Below are 19,412 nucleotides of genomic sequence, written 5' to 3'. Positions count from 1 at the left end.
ACAAGAACTCCCAAGAGACATTCTGCACTATTTTTCCTCCTCAATGTTAAACATAGCATGTTTAAATAAATACACCACCCTCACCATATACATGACATTTTTAACAGCCTTAAAGAGCATAGATTGATGTGCAAACATATCTGTGATTTAATAATAGACATACACCTTCAGGACATATTTCCCAAAATATATAGTTCTCTGCATCTTTAAGTGATCTCAAGAGTCTCATTGTAATTATTACTATCTGTAACCAAAAAACCATATCTCACCATCTAAGTATATGCAAACCGGTCATATAAGTTAAAAACACATTGACAAACACTTCCTAATACATGCCTAACAAGTATTACTACTTTATAATCCTTATACAGATGAAGCACATTTTCTTATATTTTATTTCTGACTACACTACTCCTTTTATAATAATGTGACTAAAACTACCACAACTCCTAGTATGCAAATAATATAGATGTATCTATTCTGCACATAATGCTTAGACATTTAAAACATTGCAGTTTTTAAAGGCATTGCTCGTGGTAATTTTCAAAAGTACTAACATCTTAAACCTGCTGCCAGATACAATTCATCTGATATATTTGTTTTCACATCACTGTGATATTCTTTTTAATCAAACTCCCATATACATCTTCATTTCTAATGTAAATTTCTTAAATAATAAAAAATGTATATTCATACCAGTGAATTGAGTTTATGGATTATATTGTTGTTTTAGCACTTCTTGGATAGTTTTGTAAGCACAAGAATGGTACACCACTCTCAAAGAAAGCAACTCTAACATGGTAACCTCTTCAATTTTCCACTCTATGATCATGAGAAAAGTAGCAAATGAAATCATGTCTTTCATTTTAGACTACTGCATCTCCACTTTGAATGGTTAGCAACCCATTCCCTCTCTTTCAAAACGAGGTTCCTGTCTCTGAGTGTTCATTATTTTTTCACGATGATCACGGAGTAATCACGAAACAAAATGGGAGTCCAAACCGATATTTATCTTCAGTTTAAAAAAATGTTAATACTGCATAACAGTTCATTACATAGTCCTTCGCACTACGCGAGATACGCGAAGCACTACACGAACTGCGTAGTACGCTGTTCGCGATGATGCACAGTGTCGGATGCTTGTCCGTACTGTGCAATCATTGCAAATGGCGTCTTGCACAGTGCAAGCGGTCATTTTCTGCCGCTCGAGTAGATTTTTACTCGAGCTGCAGCTTTCTCAACACAGACTGGTAGTTTCTCATCGCGAGCGGTCGTGAGCATACGCGACCACTCGCAATGAGAAACCTGACCTCCCCACATTGAGAATCTCGCCAGGAGGTTTATTTTCCACGCTCGCGATCGGCAACTTGATGTTGATTATCGTGAACGAGGCAAACGTTTTGCCGGGATGTCATTTTGCTCGCTCGCGGTCGCCAACTTGACGTTGAGGACCGCGAGCGAGCAAAAAATGCCAACTACGCTATGCTACGCGATTTTGCACTGTGCTACGTGCAATTCGCGTAGTTGTCATATACACAAAATCAACACAAAGGCTCTTGTCAGAGGCACTCTAGTATCCAAAATATTGTTAAGTTTCTTTATAAAAATCCTTTTTTGCCCACCAATGTTTGGGAATGGTTGCCACGATGTCGCGATGGTCTTGAATACATTATGAAATCCCAAAACAAAAGCAGACATTCAACGGCCACCAGCACATGCAAAAATCTGTACTTACAGCGAGGCCAGAGATTGCGATGATATTGGTAATCGCGATCCCCGCGGATACGGCACAAAAGCTGGAAAAAAAAGCAGGACATTCACAAATTATAACTATATAATCAATTCTAACCATCACACTAGATAAATTAGTAGCTATATAACTGTATAAAAACAATTATCAGTATCTCAGTGTAATACAATGTGTATTAATGATTCACTGATTTTTTTAAATATTTCCACCAATATTCGCGGTGTCGCCACGATACTCACGATGCGCCCCGTGACGGTACACGGAGGGTCGCGCTAGCAATCATGGAAATGCAATGAAATAAATAAATCTATATAACTTGTGTCACTAACACACCCATTTCTCAAACATGGGGTCAGAGTATCTCCACCCCGACCCCACATGTTAGCTTTCACACAAAATTCCAGCTCCGGGAACGGTTCCCAAATGATAAAATGGTGGCCGCAACTTTCTGTTCAGGTTGCGACCAGCCATTCATAGTATTTCTGATGGCGCTCACATCCGAGATTAATAGTGAAACAACCAGAGATATATCTAAAATTTTCAGCTTACACTTCTCAAAGCCTACTGGATGGATGTGCACCAAATAGCAAAAAGCACAATCTGCGTAACAACATCTACCTTTCTGGCAAATTTGGTGTCATTCTGTCCAGTGGTTCAGGCTGTTGGTTCAACAATGTGTTCCTATGAGGATTAACATTACAAATGCACCCTTTTCTCGTGCCCCTATTTCTCGGTCCCCACTGGACGGATCACCCCCAAACTTTCCATGACACACAGACTCTGCTTTGAAACTTCTTTGCGAAGGTTTCATGAAGATTGGTCAAATGACGCCAAAGTTATAGGCAAGTCTACTGGATCTTCACGCTAAATTATGACTCTCCACGACACCAGGCCTGCTCCTCGTGCTTCAGCAGCAACCATCCATGATGCTCTCCCTGCCCCTTACAGTCTCCTTCACTGCGAACTGGACTCTTAATGCCAGACTTTGAGAGGGTAACTTTTTTAGCTAAATTAGCCAAGTCCCTGTATCTGGACCAGTGCTTTATCGTAGTTGGCCTGAATTTATGACTTTCCCCTGGTCTGGCATGACCAGATGACTGCGAGTGGCGTTTTTGTGCATTTAGGTGCTACACTTACCTAAAACTTTGAAATTGCACATCTCCGGTTCTACTGATTGAATGTTTGTTGTTCTGATATCATCTTATTTAAAAGAATTTACACTGTTTTTCTGAATTGGCGTGGCGTTTTTCTTATGTTGTGCTTCCACTTCATTACTATGTGTGCGCTGCATAAATACTTTACACATAGCTTCTAAGTTAAGCCTGACTGCTACCAGAGGGTTAATTTAGTGACTTTTGTAGTTCACCCTGACAAAGACTGTGGTTGTTGTTTGAGAAGGGTTTTCGCCCCTCAATCCATAGCCATAGTCCAATTTCTTACAATATATATCATATTTATATATATCCAATATATATATGTGTCTGTGTGTGTGTGGTTGTGTGTGGGTGTGTGTGCGTGTGTGTGTGAGTGTGTGTGTGAGTGTGTGTGTGTGAATGAAATGTCACTTACTACATAAAATTTTAAACTAAAATACCACTGAAACTCTATAGTTAACTGAAGTAACAGTAACTTGCACCATGAAGTAATTATAACTCAACCACTACTGAAGATCAGCAATACTGTTTTTGAAAAAATGCGCTTTTGGCCCCCCACCAGGCTTAGGGTCAAGGTATCCCTACACTGCCTCTTATATTTTTTTATATTTTTTCAAGACACTGGAACTGAGTCCTTGAGTCCTTGAGTCCTAAAAAGGCTGAAGCAACATATTCGTTGATTTTGATGGCAGGCAATCAGATGTAATCTTCTGCACTGTCTGCTCTGCAGATCCTCTGCAGCCTACAATATCATAACTTGTGAATTTTAATTACTCACAAACTACAGAATGGATATACACACAATCACAAAAAGCATGCTTTCTTGGCAAAGATGTAGCTGTTTGACAAATTTTGGGGAAATACGTTCTGCATTTTTTTTGTATCTCTATGGAAAATTGCACATGGAAAATATGTTTGGGACCCCCCACTTTTTTAAAGCCCCGCTTGATGGATCACCCCAAAACTTTCCAGAAAGGAGCAGAGGTGGATTAGACCTTTTTTGCAAAGTTTTGTGAAGATTTGTCAAACTGCACTTAAGTTATTAGCAGCCCAATAAATCAATTTCTTACGGGAACGTGGTCCTAACTATCACTACTCAGTGGTGTATTATCCATTGGCAGTAGAAATTGGGTAGTGATAGTTAGGATTATACTTCCATAGGAAATTACTTCATTGTGTTACTAATAACTTTGGCTTCATCTGATGAATCTTCACAAAACTTTCCAAAACAGTGCTATTTATAGCCTGGTTTGTACATGGAAAGTTTTGGGGTAATCCATAGAGCAGGGCCTGAGAAAAGGGAGCGGTTCCAAAATGCGTTTTCCCCATCATTTTTTCATAGGAATTTTAGACACAGCTTCAGCCTAAACGCCTGAATTGATTTACACCAAATTTGGCAGAAAGCTAGATCTTGGTCTTAACAGTGTGCTTTTTGTGATTTGCTATAAATCCATTCAGTAATTTTTTAGGAATTAAGTCAAAAACGCTGTATCTTTCACACCGCAAAGGACCTGTGGAGCTGACAGATCTCAAGATGAGTTCTAATTGGCTGCCACCACATCAACAAGGATGTGGTGGTAGCCATCTTAGCCCTGAGTCCTAAAAAAAGGCTAAAAAAAGACATAAGGGGAATGGTGGAGGAGGTCTCAGAGACACCATCAGAGGGTCAAAATTGCTGGGAATTTGCAGAGGATCAACGAATTTGCAGCAAAACTGAAAAAACTAGACTCGTGAGCATGCACCCTAAAATAAAAAAAGTACAGGGTGGGCCAGGGCCTAGGGGGCCGCAAAACATTATTTTGGGGAGGGGACTCCATCCCCCATGGCTGTCATGAATAGTAAGGGGAGGGGGCACATGGGCCCCTCTATGAGTCTCAATAGGCCCCAGGGACCTATCACCCAGGGCTGCATTTGATTAAAAAGAAGAGGGGGCGTACGCCACTCCCAAGCCTTAATAGTCCCTGGAAACTCAATCCCCTGGGGCTGACCGGTATTCAATACAAGATGGGGCCGTGCAGCCCCATCCCCTACCCTTAATAGGCCCCTGGAACCTCACCCCATTCAGACGATATTAACTTGAAAGGGAGGTGGCTGCGCAGTCCCCCTCCCTGAGTTTATAAAGGCCCCGAGAACGCCATTCACCGGTGCTGACTCAATCACTTTGCCCCAGGGAGCCCACCCCCAGGGAAACAGTTGTTTCCCTGCCCACAGACAGGGAAACGTGTGTACTCCCAGGATGAGGAAGCTTCATTGGCAAAAGCACGCGGGCAGCCGCATTTTGCAAAGTTTCCAGTTTGTTGAGTATGTGCTGGTGAGCATTGAGATAGAGCCCACTGCAATAATCCATCTTGGACAACACCAGAGACATAACTATTGTCTTCTGCAAGTAAGCTGGGATGAAAGGTCAGATCCTTTTGATCAACCTAAGGGTATAAAAGGCAGCAAAGGTAACTGAATTTACTTGATGATGACAGGTCAATTTGCCTTTGATAAGAACTCCTAGGTTCTTAGTTGACCTGACAGGAGTGGGAAGTGAACCTAAATCAGATGGCCACCATGCAGGAGACCAAAAGGACATCTGGGCACCAAAGAGCAAGACCTCAGTCTTTCCTGAATTGAGTTTCAGACTGTTCATCCATAAGCAGTCGCAGAATCTCACCTCATACCCAGTGTCCTCAGTGTCTAACAAGATGACAATGTGTGTGTCGTCTGTATAGGGCATCTGGGAAAACCCAAATGATCCTATTAGTTCTGTAATTGGGGTGACATAAATATTGAATAATGTCAGACTAAGCGAGGACCCCTTGGGACCCCGTATGGCAGATAGTAGGGGTGAGAAGTACAATCCCCTAGTCAAACAATCTGTTCCTAACTGCTGAGAAAGGAATTAAGCTATTCCCACGTGGTACCAGTCACTCTAATCCCGCCCAGATTTTCCATCAGCAGCCCATGATTGATCGTATCAAAGGTTGATAGATTGAGCAGGATAAGAGCAGCTCTAGCACACTGGTCAAGAGACAGACGGATCTGCGTGGTGGCTTTGATAAGTGCAGTCGCAGTACTGTGACCAGCATGGAAGTCAAACTTAGTGGCATTCAAGAGATTGTTAGCATGCACTTGTTTGACCAGTTGTTTGTTCATGAGTTTCTCAATGATATTTGCTGGCAAAGGTAAACAGGAAATAGGACGATAACTATTATGGTCTTGAGGGTCAGGAGATGGTTTCTTAATTAAAGGTAAAACAGAGGCCTTCGTCCATCATACTGAGGGAAATGAGCCAGAACAGCACAAAAAATTAAAAATTTCAGTTAGTTTAATCGTAATAAATTCAGATACTAATTTAGCCACATTTGGTGGACATGGGTCACATGGAGAGCCTGGTTTAGTTAATTTAATCAGTTTGATGACCTCTTCTATAGCTGGTGGGATACACTGGCTAAGGGTGCTGTTCACATCCAAATGTAAGGAAGTGTGCATTTCCGAAAGAGGGGTAGGCAGCATGTTGGAAAACTTGTTATAAACAACTTCAACTTTGTGACAGAAAGCATCTGCCACAGTATTGCAGGAAGACTGATTAAAGTCTTTGAACATGTTTGAAGTGTCAGTGGTCAATTCTTTAACAGTAGAAAACAGTTCTCTACAGGAATTTCTGGCTACTTCAATTTTGCTCAGAAAAAAACACGTTTTCTTTCCTTTAAGATCAAAGCTTTGTACTCAACTGAGCACTTTTTGTATTTGGACCTATGTATTTCAGAATAACCAACTCTCCATCTTTTCTCCTGCTTCTGACAGCACTGCTTAGAAGCCCTGAGGTCCTCAGAGAACCAGGGTGCAGAAATCTGATATCTTTTATACTTAGTCCTTTTCACAGGTGCCAATGAATGAGCAGCAGAATCTAACCAGTGCATATACTGTGAAACCGCTGACTCAATGTCCTCTGAAGAAGTAGGGAGAGAATTTTGTAACATTTGGGCAAACTCATCTGCCTGAATTTTGTGCCAAGCACGTGAGCAGGTGCAAATCAGATAACCACAGATCCATCATCAGCTTGACTATGTTTTATGTAAAAAGAAAATAGCTCTGTGATCGGTCCACAGTAAGGGGAGAATCTTTGTAATCATTAGAGATGAATTGTTTGAAAAGATAGCATTGAAGGTATGGCCTGCTAGGTGCGTAGGGCCTCCCACTTGTTGTGACAGGCCAAGAGATGGCATAGTTTGAAGTAAGGCTACTGTATGAATGTCACATTGGGCATCAAGATGAAAATTAAAATTGCCTAGGACAGTATAGTTGCTAAGCAGCATGTTGGCTTCCAGTAGGCTGCTAATCTCCTGAGCGAAAATAGATCGCAGGCCAGGTGGATAATAGACTATAGTACCTTTAAAGGACTGAGTTGTAGACAATTCTACACTAAAGGAGACCGCTTTGCAAAGAGAAGATGGCACGGGCTGCACAGAACCTCCAGGTCAGCTCTGTATATAATTGAAATGCTGCCTCCCCGTTTGCCTAATCAATTCTATCTAAAGATGGCAAAGCCCTCAGGAATAGCAGATAATATATCTGGGCTAGAGGATGAATCAGCCTAAGTCTCAGTAATAAAGATCAGGGATGGATTGTGTGTTTACAAAAACAGAATAAATTTAACACTGTGTTTTAACAGCGACCTGGCGTTAATGAGCACACAAGACAGAAAGATGTTTGGTTCATCCCGTCGACAATTATTGCCTAACTGATGGCTGACAACAATTTTTTATGCTGGCTGTTGCTCTGACTCTGGCAAACCCAGATGCATGCCACAATCAAGGCAGAGGAAATTACACTTCACCTTAAAAAAAATGGGGTCAAACTTTTGGCAGCCCTTGGACTCACCAAGTAGGTTTGATGCCAATAGGGAGTCACGTGTGTACATAAGTCTGAAGCCAACTTCGGGCTGGGACTGGCAGCATGGCTGGCACTGGCCGCTGCCAAGACACTGAGGGGTGTGGACGGGCTTCCCTCTGGCATGCCTTTGGCACACCAGTGGTGCGCCAGCTGTGCAGACACGCTATATGTCCCTGTACCTAGCCTGCCATAGAGCAGGGGGCATGGGCAGAGGTGTGGCTTGCCTGCGCTGCATCGCTGCAAAGCCGAACTATGAGAGCCAAAACAAGTGGGCAAATTAAAATGAGCAACCGGGGGTCCAGAAACCTTCGACTCCTGTCTCAAGATTCCCTGAGACAGGACGATTACTGGTGAAGTAAAGAATAACTAAAAGAAAAGTGGTAAAAGCCAATGCATAAAAGCCAATGCATAAAAGTCTTTAAACAGTGATCAACCCTTTCATAATGTTTCCCACACTTGAGACAAGGGAGTCAAGGGAGCCAGACACTCCCCAAAAATATGGCATCCAGGCTACCTATAAGGAAAGAAAACAACAGTGGTGGGATTCCTTCTCTGTAACAATCAGCTGCGCGGATGCGCTATGTATCCCTCTAAATAGCCCATTATAGAGCAGAGGGTGTGGCCAGGGCCGTGACTTCCTCACTCTGCACCGCGGCAAAACTGAACTATGAGAGCCAAAACAAGTGCGTAAATTAAAATGAGCAAACCAGGGTCCAGCAACCCCGACTCCTGTTTCAGGGTTCCCTGAGACAGGAAACCTGCTGGTAAAGCAAAGAATAACTAAAAGAAAAGTGGTAAAAGCAAACACATAAAACTATTAAAACAGAGATAAACCCTTTCAAGATGTCTCCCACACTTGAGACAAGGGAGACAAGGGAGACAAGCATCTCCCAAAAATTTGGCGGTCGGGCCACCTACAAGGAACGAAAACAGCGGAGTAATTCCTCCTCTGCAGCAATCAGGTGCGTGGACGTGCTGTGCATCCCTGTAAATAGCCTACCACAGAGCAGAGTGCGTGGCCAGAGGTATAGCTGGCTAGCGCTGCTCTGCAGCAAATCCGAGATATGAAAGCTAAAACCAGTGGCCAAATTAAAATGAGCAAACGGGTATCCAGCAACCCCGATTCCTTTATCAGGCTTCCCTGAGACAACAAGACTACTGGTAAAGAAAAGAATAACTGAAAGAAAAGTGGTAAAAGCAAACACATAAAAGTATTATAACATCGATAAACCATTTCAAGATGTCTCCCATACTTCAGACAAGAGAGCCAGGCGCCACCCAAAAACTATGCCGGCCAGGCCACCTACAAGGAACTAAAATGGTGGTGGAATTCCTTCTCTGCAGCAATCAGTGGAATAGAGTGGCTGGTGTACAGTAGAATAGCATAGAGTGAAGTGTCATAAAGTGGAATGGCATAGAGCTGAATAGTGTACAGTGGAGTAGCCTAGAGAGGAATGGAATAGAGTTGAATACCGTAAAATGGAGTGGGGTAGACTTGTCGTGTAGTTCCCATAAACCTATAGAGGATCTGCCCATTTAGACAACATATACCATAGGATTGGAGTCAGACTGATAATGGACACCCCTACCGAATATGTCAGCCTGTATACCAGCTAGCTCACAGTGCCACTAGAAACTCCTCTTAACAATGAGAGAATAGTTCCTGCCAACCATCGAACATGACAACCCTGATACGTCAGAATCGTGGAAACAGTGTACTACTTTTCGCTCAGTCACTTGTGCTCACTTTGTCTCAGAGAGATACACAGAGTAAATGGTTGGGACGTTTTTCAATAAGCATTTATTGAACCAGCGTCATTCTAGTGTAAAATAGGTGTGCTGAAACAACCATTAGACAGTAACAGATATATATGATAATAAGCACTAACAGAGTGAAAAGATGGTGGATGTCTATCATCGTGCTAAAACAATGAATACAGGCAAGTATATAAAATACGTGAAAGTAAAATGCTTACTTCTACGATGCGTCCCTAACTAGATGTACCTGAATGTACCAAGCATGTATGTGGGTGTAAAACCAAGAATGCCTCTAGAACAAAGTCAACCCCATTACCTGAAGAGACTGTGGGACCCCGTCTTGGTCTTGAAATGGACACCCCGCAAGGGATGTCAGACCACTGCAAGCTGGAGTGTTTGCGGGCAGGAGTCTCAGCGTCGGCATGGAAGTCCTTTTCTCCTCTGACCATCTCAGCAAGAGATGATGTATATATACCCAAAGTGGTACCCCCTGGGGATATACCTTGCTGTGTCATGTAGGACTAGGCTGAAGGAAGGAATGACCCTTATACATAGTTATTATGCAGGAGATGGTAGGCCTGCTGTCCTTATGTGATTTCAAGAATCCTCATGCATAATGAATGAGGCTTAAGCTTTTCGGAGAAAACCCCATTTCATCTCTGGACATTACCGTAACTAGGTAAAAGGTCAGTACTAACAACCGTTATGTAGTGTAATGGTAGGGAGAATATAGGTGAAGAGTTAGGTGACTACCTGAGCCTAAATTAGGGTACCTATATGTAACATAACACCCTCTCCTCATTCGACTGGACGAAATACAAAAAATTCTACGTACTGTAAAAGGTGGTACGCAACTATTAATAAGTCCAATAAAAAATAGTACTGAAAAATGTAAAATTAAAAAAAAATGCTAAAAAGGAAAAATAGTCCATGCAATAGAAGTCTGTACTAAATAAGTTTGTATATATAGTCCGACCAATGAGAGACTGAAAGCCATGCAGTTTTTAGAAAAAGTTTTCATTTAAAATTCCAAATTTGGTTGTTTTGAAAAAGGTTGAATTTTCCCAGCACACGATGAGCCAAATGTTTATGTGTCCTGGCTGGGATCGCAGACGACGGTCCCTGCAACACATCGCAGATCAGGTCAATCGAGTACAGATATTCCTCTGTATTCACCACAGCCGCTGCTGGGGATGTACTAGTGTCATCCAAGGACTGAGTAGGTGTTGAGGAGCCGGTATCCTCCCCAACAGGAGCTGAAGCATACTGTGGTGGCTCTAAGAATGCAGACATCAGCATTGGAATACGCTGAGGACACTGCATAACATGGGCCGTTATCAGGTCCAGTAAAGCATCAACATCCGGCGGCGCAATTGTTGGAAGTGTTAGACAGAGATCCAACATGCATTCTTGTCTGCAGAACAGGCATCGGAGGACAGGCAGAATACAGTCAATCCAGACTGGTCTAAATGACAAGAACCAACACTCGCTCAGTTCTCGAAGACAAGGTGCGTCCGGATGGAGTACCATGCGTTCACGGTATCGGCGCACCAAGAGTGTGTGTTCCATCTCCTTGGTGACTGGGTCATCCATTATGTAGTAGAAAAAGGAGAATCAGGATACCTGTTATTAGAAGCAGGATCAGCGGAAACTCTCCAAAAATGCTTCCGAATACGGAGTGTATAAAGATGGGAATAACTCCAAGGATTGTCTGAAAGGTGCTTAACAGTCCAGAACCTATGGTCTTAAATAGGTGGACAATACCCGTCGTATCAGACATGTTAAAGATACGTTGTACCCTTTCTGTGGCATCGAAAGGGCAATTTTTTTGTATCAGTGCCTGTATCTCAGCCGAGGACCTTGCAACCTGGTGATCATAAGTTTCTCGGGCGGAGGTTAAGTGCACGGTTTGCTGTAAAAGCATGACTTTCATTCGGCTCAGAGTATCAAACACTATAAAGGAAACATTCAACGAAGGCCATAACGGCGCCTCCCTGATTGTGTGGTTCGGTGGAAACAATACTTGCATACAGCAAGTGACCCTGGAGCTTACAGTGACAAGATATGCGATGCCCGGGCGCATCCCACAACAACCTTAATCATTCAGCATCAAGCAACTCCCATTTGAAAGTAACTTGAATACCGGATTAATCACGGCAGCTCGGGAACCTTTCAAGTGGCAGGATAAGTTAGCAACTGAACCATTACAGGCCTATGAAGCATAATATCCTGGCATATGAGAGATCCACTTAAGGAATTCTAGCAGTTGGTACCCCTAAGGAACACTTCCATGTCCCCATTCCTGCATCAAAGTCTGTACAGCAATTCCCAAGATTCCTTGATGAATTCCCTACCTATCGCTTCATATCTGCCTGCCTGTCCCTGTTCAAGGCAATATTGAAACTGGAAAGTAGTGATCGGTAGTGTTATATGGGCATGATTTAACCGTTCTGTGGACGGTGACTCTGCTACAGTAAAAGATAACTTGTCAAGTTTTTCAATACGTAGCATTGTATATTTTGCTCCCCTTTGTGCCATTGTAATCTGTTTTTCAGTTAGATTGTATGCTGAAAATAGAGACGTGCTGTTGATAAATTGCCAAGGCACATAACCAGCGTGCAATGATTGCAGAGTCCAGCTTAATAACATAATAGAACGTAGTTGAGATTGTCCGTGTTGTAGTGTGGACAAGTCCTGTTCTAGTATATTAATAGCAGAAGATACATTGTTGCCCAGTGAATTAATCCTGGATGTTTATGTAGTCATACCATTGTCAACTACAGCTAACGCCTTTTCTAGGTTAATTCTATCTATTTCATGAAGTCTCTCTGCAGCTTCTTGTTGAGAGAGTTTCCGGAGTTCATTATAGACAGCGTAATGGAAACGTTTCTGATGTGGCTTTCGGAGACCTAATAAAAAATCCCTTAGATCCACCTCATCTGAGAGTAAGGATAAGTGCTGTTTCACCTGGGACATTGTCAAGGTTTTTAGCCAATCTAGGCACAACTTCCCAACACTCTATGATGTCACTACCCCTGTATGTTCTCTTTGCACATATCATGGGTCTGGCCCATGGATACTGAACCCTTCGGCTGTACCCCTGAATCTTGACAGACAACTGTTGTGTCTGTGGGCCAAACTAACCATCCCTTCCAATTGGGGTCTGACATATTGTACTGTATGATGTAATCTATTGTATCCCCCCCACTTGATGTAAAATTGATGTGTGAAGTTGTGGGAAACTGTGGTATGTTCAAATCCTTGTTCTTGGCTTGTCCAAAACAGGAAGTCTGTTGCACAGTTTCATTCGGAAATATTATTTGTTGCGGAATGAGGCATGCTCTAAATAGTGCTTCTATTCCCTGAACTTGCCATTCCCTAGAACCCCAGATGGATTGTGTGTCTATTGTGTCCTTCCATAAGTCAAAACCTTGTTCAGACAGTTGGGCAATAAAGGATGCAGAATAAATCTGTTTGGTGTTCGTCAGCATATTTTTCTGTGCAGGTGCAAGTGCAACCTTTTAGTAAAATGAGGTCCAGTCAGAAGTGTTAAACCCTGAAAAATATGAAACTTTCTGTGCAAAAGTTTTCAAACTAACTTTTGGCGGTGTTGGGCAATGTTCCCATTGGTGTTATGTGAAAATATTACGGAGGGATACTCGATTTGTGTAAAAAGTGATGACCATAATGATGATAACAGTACATACTATCAAAATCAGATGTGTCTTCTAACATTTCAGTGCTTGAAAATGCAGCAGATGTTTCTAAATCAGACAACATATTATTGACAGTTTCAAAATCCCAATCGTCAGAAAATGTACTGGAGGTAATGATATCTTTTAGAGAAATTTTAAATTAATTTTTAAAAGTTCAGTAGGGCCAAATACATTATAATCCACATTGTCCCAAACTATACCATCAGGAATTAGAACTGCTGTAATATTCATGGAAAACAAGTCTCTTTGTTCACGATGAGATGATGTATGAGGTTTCAAGACCAAGTTCACATTTGATACTGCAGAGCGTTCTGGGAAATAATTTTCATTTATGAGTAAGCAAAAGACCATCACTAAGCCAATCCAAAACAGAAAAAACAATATTCCAGATATTATTCAGAGCTGGAGCCAAGGTGATTCCAAGTAAGTCTTTTTTTAGAAAAGTGTAGAATTCACAAATTTGTTGCTTACGGGAAATCGGAGCTGCCGTTGTCTTCGGTAGGCTAGGATCAAGAGAGAAGGTATCAAAATCGATGAAGTAGCCAGATGCAGTTCAATCTATATTTGGTAGCTCAGCATGTTGTGTTGAACCGGTTGATATCTCTTGTTGAGCTATATTGATGTAGACATCGGTGGTAGGCCGGATTGATATTTTTCTTTCATTTGTAGTTTGAAGTTCTGTTTCTAGAGGAACAAGTTCCATTTCATTATTGGAAATTCCATCACTTTAAATTGATGTTTCTTTGAATGTTATCAGTTTTTCTGTCTGAACTTCCTGTATGGTGACGAGAAGAGTGTATTGGCTACCCAGGAGCCCACGAGGCCTACTATTCAGTATCGGCCACATAGTGTGGTTTGATCAGATCAATGGAGACAAATCTCTTTTCTTTCTTACTGGCAAGAAGCGGAAGAAGTCCTGTTCTTGTTCCTTCGACAGCCACAAGAAGTACAGGCTTTCTGTAGGATGGCCCAAATTCTTTATTGTCCTCAATCTTTTCTCTGACCAGATCCCCAACTTTTGGGACCCAAACAGGTCTTGCTGTGACGGAATTGACTCCCCCAGTGGTGGTGCGTTTCATCTGCACGTTGCTTAGTAGTGTTCTGGATTCAATCAGATCCTGAAAAACAGCCAAACGTTTATTGATGTCAAATGGTTGTTCATCTGCCACTGTGCCTTCACAATCAAGATCAGGTACCCACATTCTCGTCCCCAATAGGACTTCATAAGGAGTGACACCCCCTAGAGAACTTCTTGGCATATTGTTGAGGGCACGCTGTACCCCATATAGGTGATTGACCCAACTACCACCCGAACCTAGTACTCTTGCTGTTAAAGACTGCTTTAAGTCCCAGTTTTTCCTCTTCACAACCGAATTTCCCTCAGGGTGGTATGGAGAGGAGTACCGCAATGCTACACCCAAATTTTTCATGGCTTCCCTGTAAGCCTGAGAGCTAAATGCGGGGTCACGGTCAGAATGTAATGTGCCAACTGCGTATGTCCCTATAAAGACTCGCAAATCTTTTATAACAGTTAGAGCGTTAGCTGAGCACTGAGGCCATACCCATAGGAATCTTGAGCATGAATCCACTGCCACCAAGATATACTTGTAAGCCCCATCCGAATGTAGGGGGCCACAGTGGTCCAGATAGACACAAGCCAATGGTCTATCGGGTATTAGTAAAGGTGTCTGCGCTGGACGCGCGACGGCGGAACCCTTCATCTGCTGGCAGATGTCGCATTCCAAGACAAAATTCAACGTCTGTTTTGTTAAACCAGGCCACCAGTAGCTTAGTTTCAGTAAAGAAACCGTCGCGGTAATCCCTGCGTGTGTAGAACCTAGACCCTTGTGTTCAGCTAGTATTAAACCTAATCTGCGATCCATGTTTGATATTACTCTACCCCCCACTCTAGGAATCTGAGCATACAGAATGTCGTTTGCATCTAACTTGTAGGAGTATTTGAGTGGAAAACCTTTTGGTAAGGCTGTGCTGTTTTTGCGTGAAGCAATGACAGCTACCATTATCTGTCTGTCTATTCTCATTTTGGAACAAGTGATTGCAGCTACGGAAGCAGTATGTACTTCCCCCTTTGCAGCTTCATCGGCCAATGAATTCCCTTTAAAGTGAACGCCATCACATTGATGACTCAGCGTGTGTATCACGTGAGCTCTTGATAGTTCATTTTTCAACTCAGCTACCTGTTCCCATATCATTTTGTGCTTTATTGTGCCACCTTTTGTGTATTTAAACCCATTCTGACCCCAGTAGTGAAGATATTCATTATATGACTTGACACAGTAAAAAGAATTGCATACTATAAGTGTGGGGAATTCTCGATCCGTATTTATTAGTGCCAGAAATAGGGCTTTTAGTTCTGCCAGCTGAGCCGTGCAGTCTCTTACGGACTGTGTCTTTGTATCGCTTGATGGAACTTGCTATCCCGCATCCAACCTTTTACAATCGCACATGCGGCGCTGTATTGCTGTTTACTTTCTATGGCCAGCTGAGCAGATCTGTCAGTGTAAATAATGTATTCATGCTGATCTAGAGGCATTATTCCATTTGGGAGAGGATATTCTTGTTCATATTGCATGAAGGCTTGTGTTTTTAGCCTTGGATCATATCTGTATTCTATAACCGTTGCAGTGAGAGAATTAGCCCATTGTATCCATCTTGGATGTGAGGCTTTAGCAGTTGGAACGCTTGCCTTTGTAGCAGCCTCTAAGGCTAGTTCGGGAGTTACAACTATTATTCGTTTTCACTGAGCCAGTGCTCTTTCTCTTACTACAGCGGTCTGTACTGCTGTCAGTATTTTCTCTGTAGAAGGTAGGTGAATTCCTGCATTTGTGTACAAATGTGATTTCTATGCTATGGGTACTGTTTCGCCTTTATTGAATGTTTGTTAAGTGTAACCAGATTGACCTGCTATAACACGGACACCAGATTGCGTACGTTTACGCGTGTCTGTAAGTGTTTTGAAGCTATCATGTAAGCTTGTATGGAACGAAGGATATCTGTGTATTAGTTCTATTTTATGGGATTAGTGTAGTAGGAGACTATGTTGTTAATACTGCTATGTCTACGACTGCCATTAAACTAGTAGGTGTGAGACTTAGAATGGATATATTGCTTGTTTGTGATGATATGTACACAATGTTTAAATGATCGGAAAATAAACTATAAAAAAAAAAGGATATCTGTGTGTTCCTGTGTCCTATGCCTAACTGAAAAATCAGGTCGTATTAAGTCGTGAAAAGGCTTTACTCTTTCTGTGTAATCCAAAATGTATGTCCTGCCAAAGTTTAAAATCCCAATATGGATTGTACGTTTTTTAAAGATTTGGGAGGTTGGAGCAACGTGCACTTTTATAAAAAGTTAGCTGCCAGGCTTTTTCTTTCACTTGATAGCTCGTATCCCAAAAATAGGACATTGAGGTGGGCTACTTTTGATTTTTTAAAGTTAAACTTGTAGCTCTGGGAGGCAAACCTCAAAATGATGGTGCTTACCCTGGTCCAGTGATCCTGTAAATCATCATCCATCAGATAAATATTATCTACATGGGACAATGCTTCTTCATCCATATTTTTAAGTAGTTCTGTTACCCTAGTGCTGAACAACCCGGGGCTATTCCCATACCCTTGAGGGAGTCGACAAAATTTACTCTGGTAACCTAGCACAGAAAATGCAGTTAAATACCTGCTTTAAGGCGCTATATTTTGGCAAAAAAATCCATTTGAGATATCTAGTGTTGTTTTGTATTTTTTCCACACAATGTTATTCATTAATGCAGCACTATGTGCATTCTGTACTGCAAATGTTTTAGTGCATGTGTTCAGATGTCGGTAATCTAAAACTAGACAATTTGAATTATCGGGTTTCATTACGGGAAACAAAGGATTATTCATTGCCGAGGTGCAAGGTTCTATTACACCCTGGTATTCAAGTTGATCTAAGATCTCCCTGACCTGTTTTTTCGGTTCTTGTTTTATTGGGTATTGCCTCTGTGGAGTTGGAGTAGTTTTTATTGGGATTACATGGTGTGGTTACTCAGCATTCCACCCAACATGGTTGCGATAAAGTGCTGGAGCAAGGGCTACCACCCACTCCCGTGTGCATGTATGTTTTAAGTAAATTGAAACGTGGTCGGAAAAAGATGGTAAAATTACCGTTTCTCCCTTTGGGCAATTCATAACAATTGCAGGCACCCAATCTTGTTCTGCTAAAAGTATGTCATAGCCATAAGTCAAGTTCTCCCAAAAGAGACCTTTAACTTTTCTGGGTTTGTCCCCCTCCATTTGGAGTGTTATTTCATGTAACCAACGTGGGACACTTACCCTTGTATCAGGTGTTTCCACCGTGATGTGTTCATTCAACTCCGCTGTCACCAGAAATTCCATCAGGTTCTGGCGTACTATTTTTATTTCTGCTACGCTGTCTAGCATCGTCAGAGCCCATTCCCCGTTCAGAAGTTGAGTCCTCAGAATTCTGGGCATGTCTAACTTTGAGACCTGCTACCTTCTTCTTTTTAAATTGAGGTTTAGATTGTGGCTTGTCTTCTTTTTTAGAAGTATAGCTTGAAGCGCGTGGAGTGTCTCTGGACTTCGTATGCTCTTCTTGTCTGTGTTCTGACCGTCCTTCTCACTCGGAGCTTCTTGGTGAACCCTGAAAAGAACGAGAGGAACGTGTGTCAGTATCCTGATACCTGTCTGGTTTTTTTTATGTTATCCCTATTCCTAAGGTTATATTTCCTTTTGGAGGGCTCCTGTTGAGGAGACCCACTTCTGGATTGAGATCTATTTTCTCTAATCTTTTTGTTTTTATTGTTATTATCCCATTTCTTTTTCAAAGAATCAGGTGACTGCTTTGTGTTATCCTTCTCAGGACTACCCATGAGCTGAGGTTTTGTTGCTCTAGCTCCCAAACTATCTCTACCTAATTCAGTATATGTGTCTGTGATCATTTTAGGCAATTCTGGTCCCTGTTGTAAAGGAGTGAAATCCCACAGGCGGTGGCATTTTGACACTTCTGCTGCCTCCCCTTTTATATTTGCTTATATTATAGCTGATACCTGGGCAAAATTACCTAGTAATTTCATCCCTAAGTTCAGAGCAGGTTCTGCTCCATACTCAGTTTGTATTTGTCTTAATACATCTGGTACTACTGCTAATGATGGCATACCATGTGTTCTGGTATATATGGCAGCGAAAATTGTACCCTAAGTGGTACAATCCTCTATCTAGAGAGCTATCCCCATTGACAAGCAGATTGTTAGCATTCTGTGTTTTTCTTGAGGGCTTGTGTGTGGAAATACTGCCTCTAGCTGTGTTATTTTCTGAGCTATCCAGAATGGCATTTTTTCACGTTTAATGAGCATTCTACCTATAACTGCTTATAGCGTTTGTGGTGTGATTTTAGTTGTTGAACCCTGTTCTGTACTGCTTGTGTAACTCCTGTTTGCTGAAGTGTGAGTGTTCTCACCACAAATTGTGTCAGGTTTCTATAGAGTTTTATCATTTCTTTGTGAAGTGTACATAAGTCTGCTATGGGCATTTGGTCAATGTCCGGATGCAGTGTGTAAGCCGCAAGGACATGCCATGTGGCCCCGTCCCTTCCAAGCGGACCTAGTCTTTCTTTGTTTCTTGCATGGGGGAGGGCGCCTTTAAACCAGTTTATGTGCTCCTGGTAGGTGAACGGAATTTCAATATCCTCATACAGACTGTATTCCTCTGCTATTTCATTTTCAGTGTAAGAATGAAATGTATTTGATTGTGCATCTGCTTGTGGGAATTTAATCCAGGAATAGAATACCTCTGTTCTATATGACTCATGATCCTCAATCATGAAGGTTACTGTCCTACCCCTAGCTGTGACTCCATAGTCTGTTAGCTTTTGAGTAAGGGCATAACTAACATTTTCTGAAATGGTGGTGCAGAGTGGATCGGTATAGAGTGAAATAGCACAGGAAGGAGTGGCGCAGAGTGGAGTGGTGTACAGTGGAATAGCATATAGTGGACTGGCGTAGAGTTGAGTGGCATACAGTAGAGTGGCATACAGTAGAGTGGAGTAAAGTCGAAAACAGTAGTAGTATAGAGTGGAGTGGTGTAGAATGGACTGGTGTAGAGTTGAGCGGCATAGAGTGTAGTGGCATAGAGT

This window comes from Triturus cristatus, chromosome 8 (assembly GCF_964204655.1).
Source record: "Triturus cristatus chromosome 8, aTriCri1.1, whole genome shotgun sequence".
NCBI lineage: Eukaryota > Metazoa > Chordata > Amphibia > Caudata > Salamandridae > Triturus > Triturus cristatus.
Note: the sequence above shows the minus strand (reverse complement) of the source record.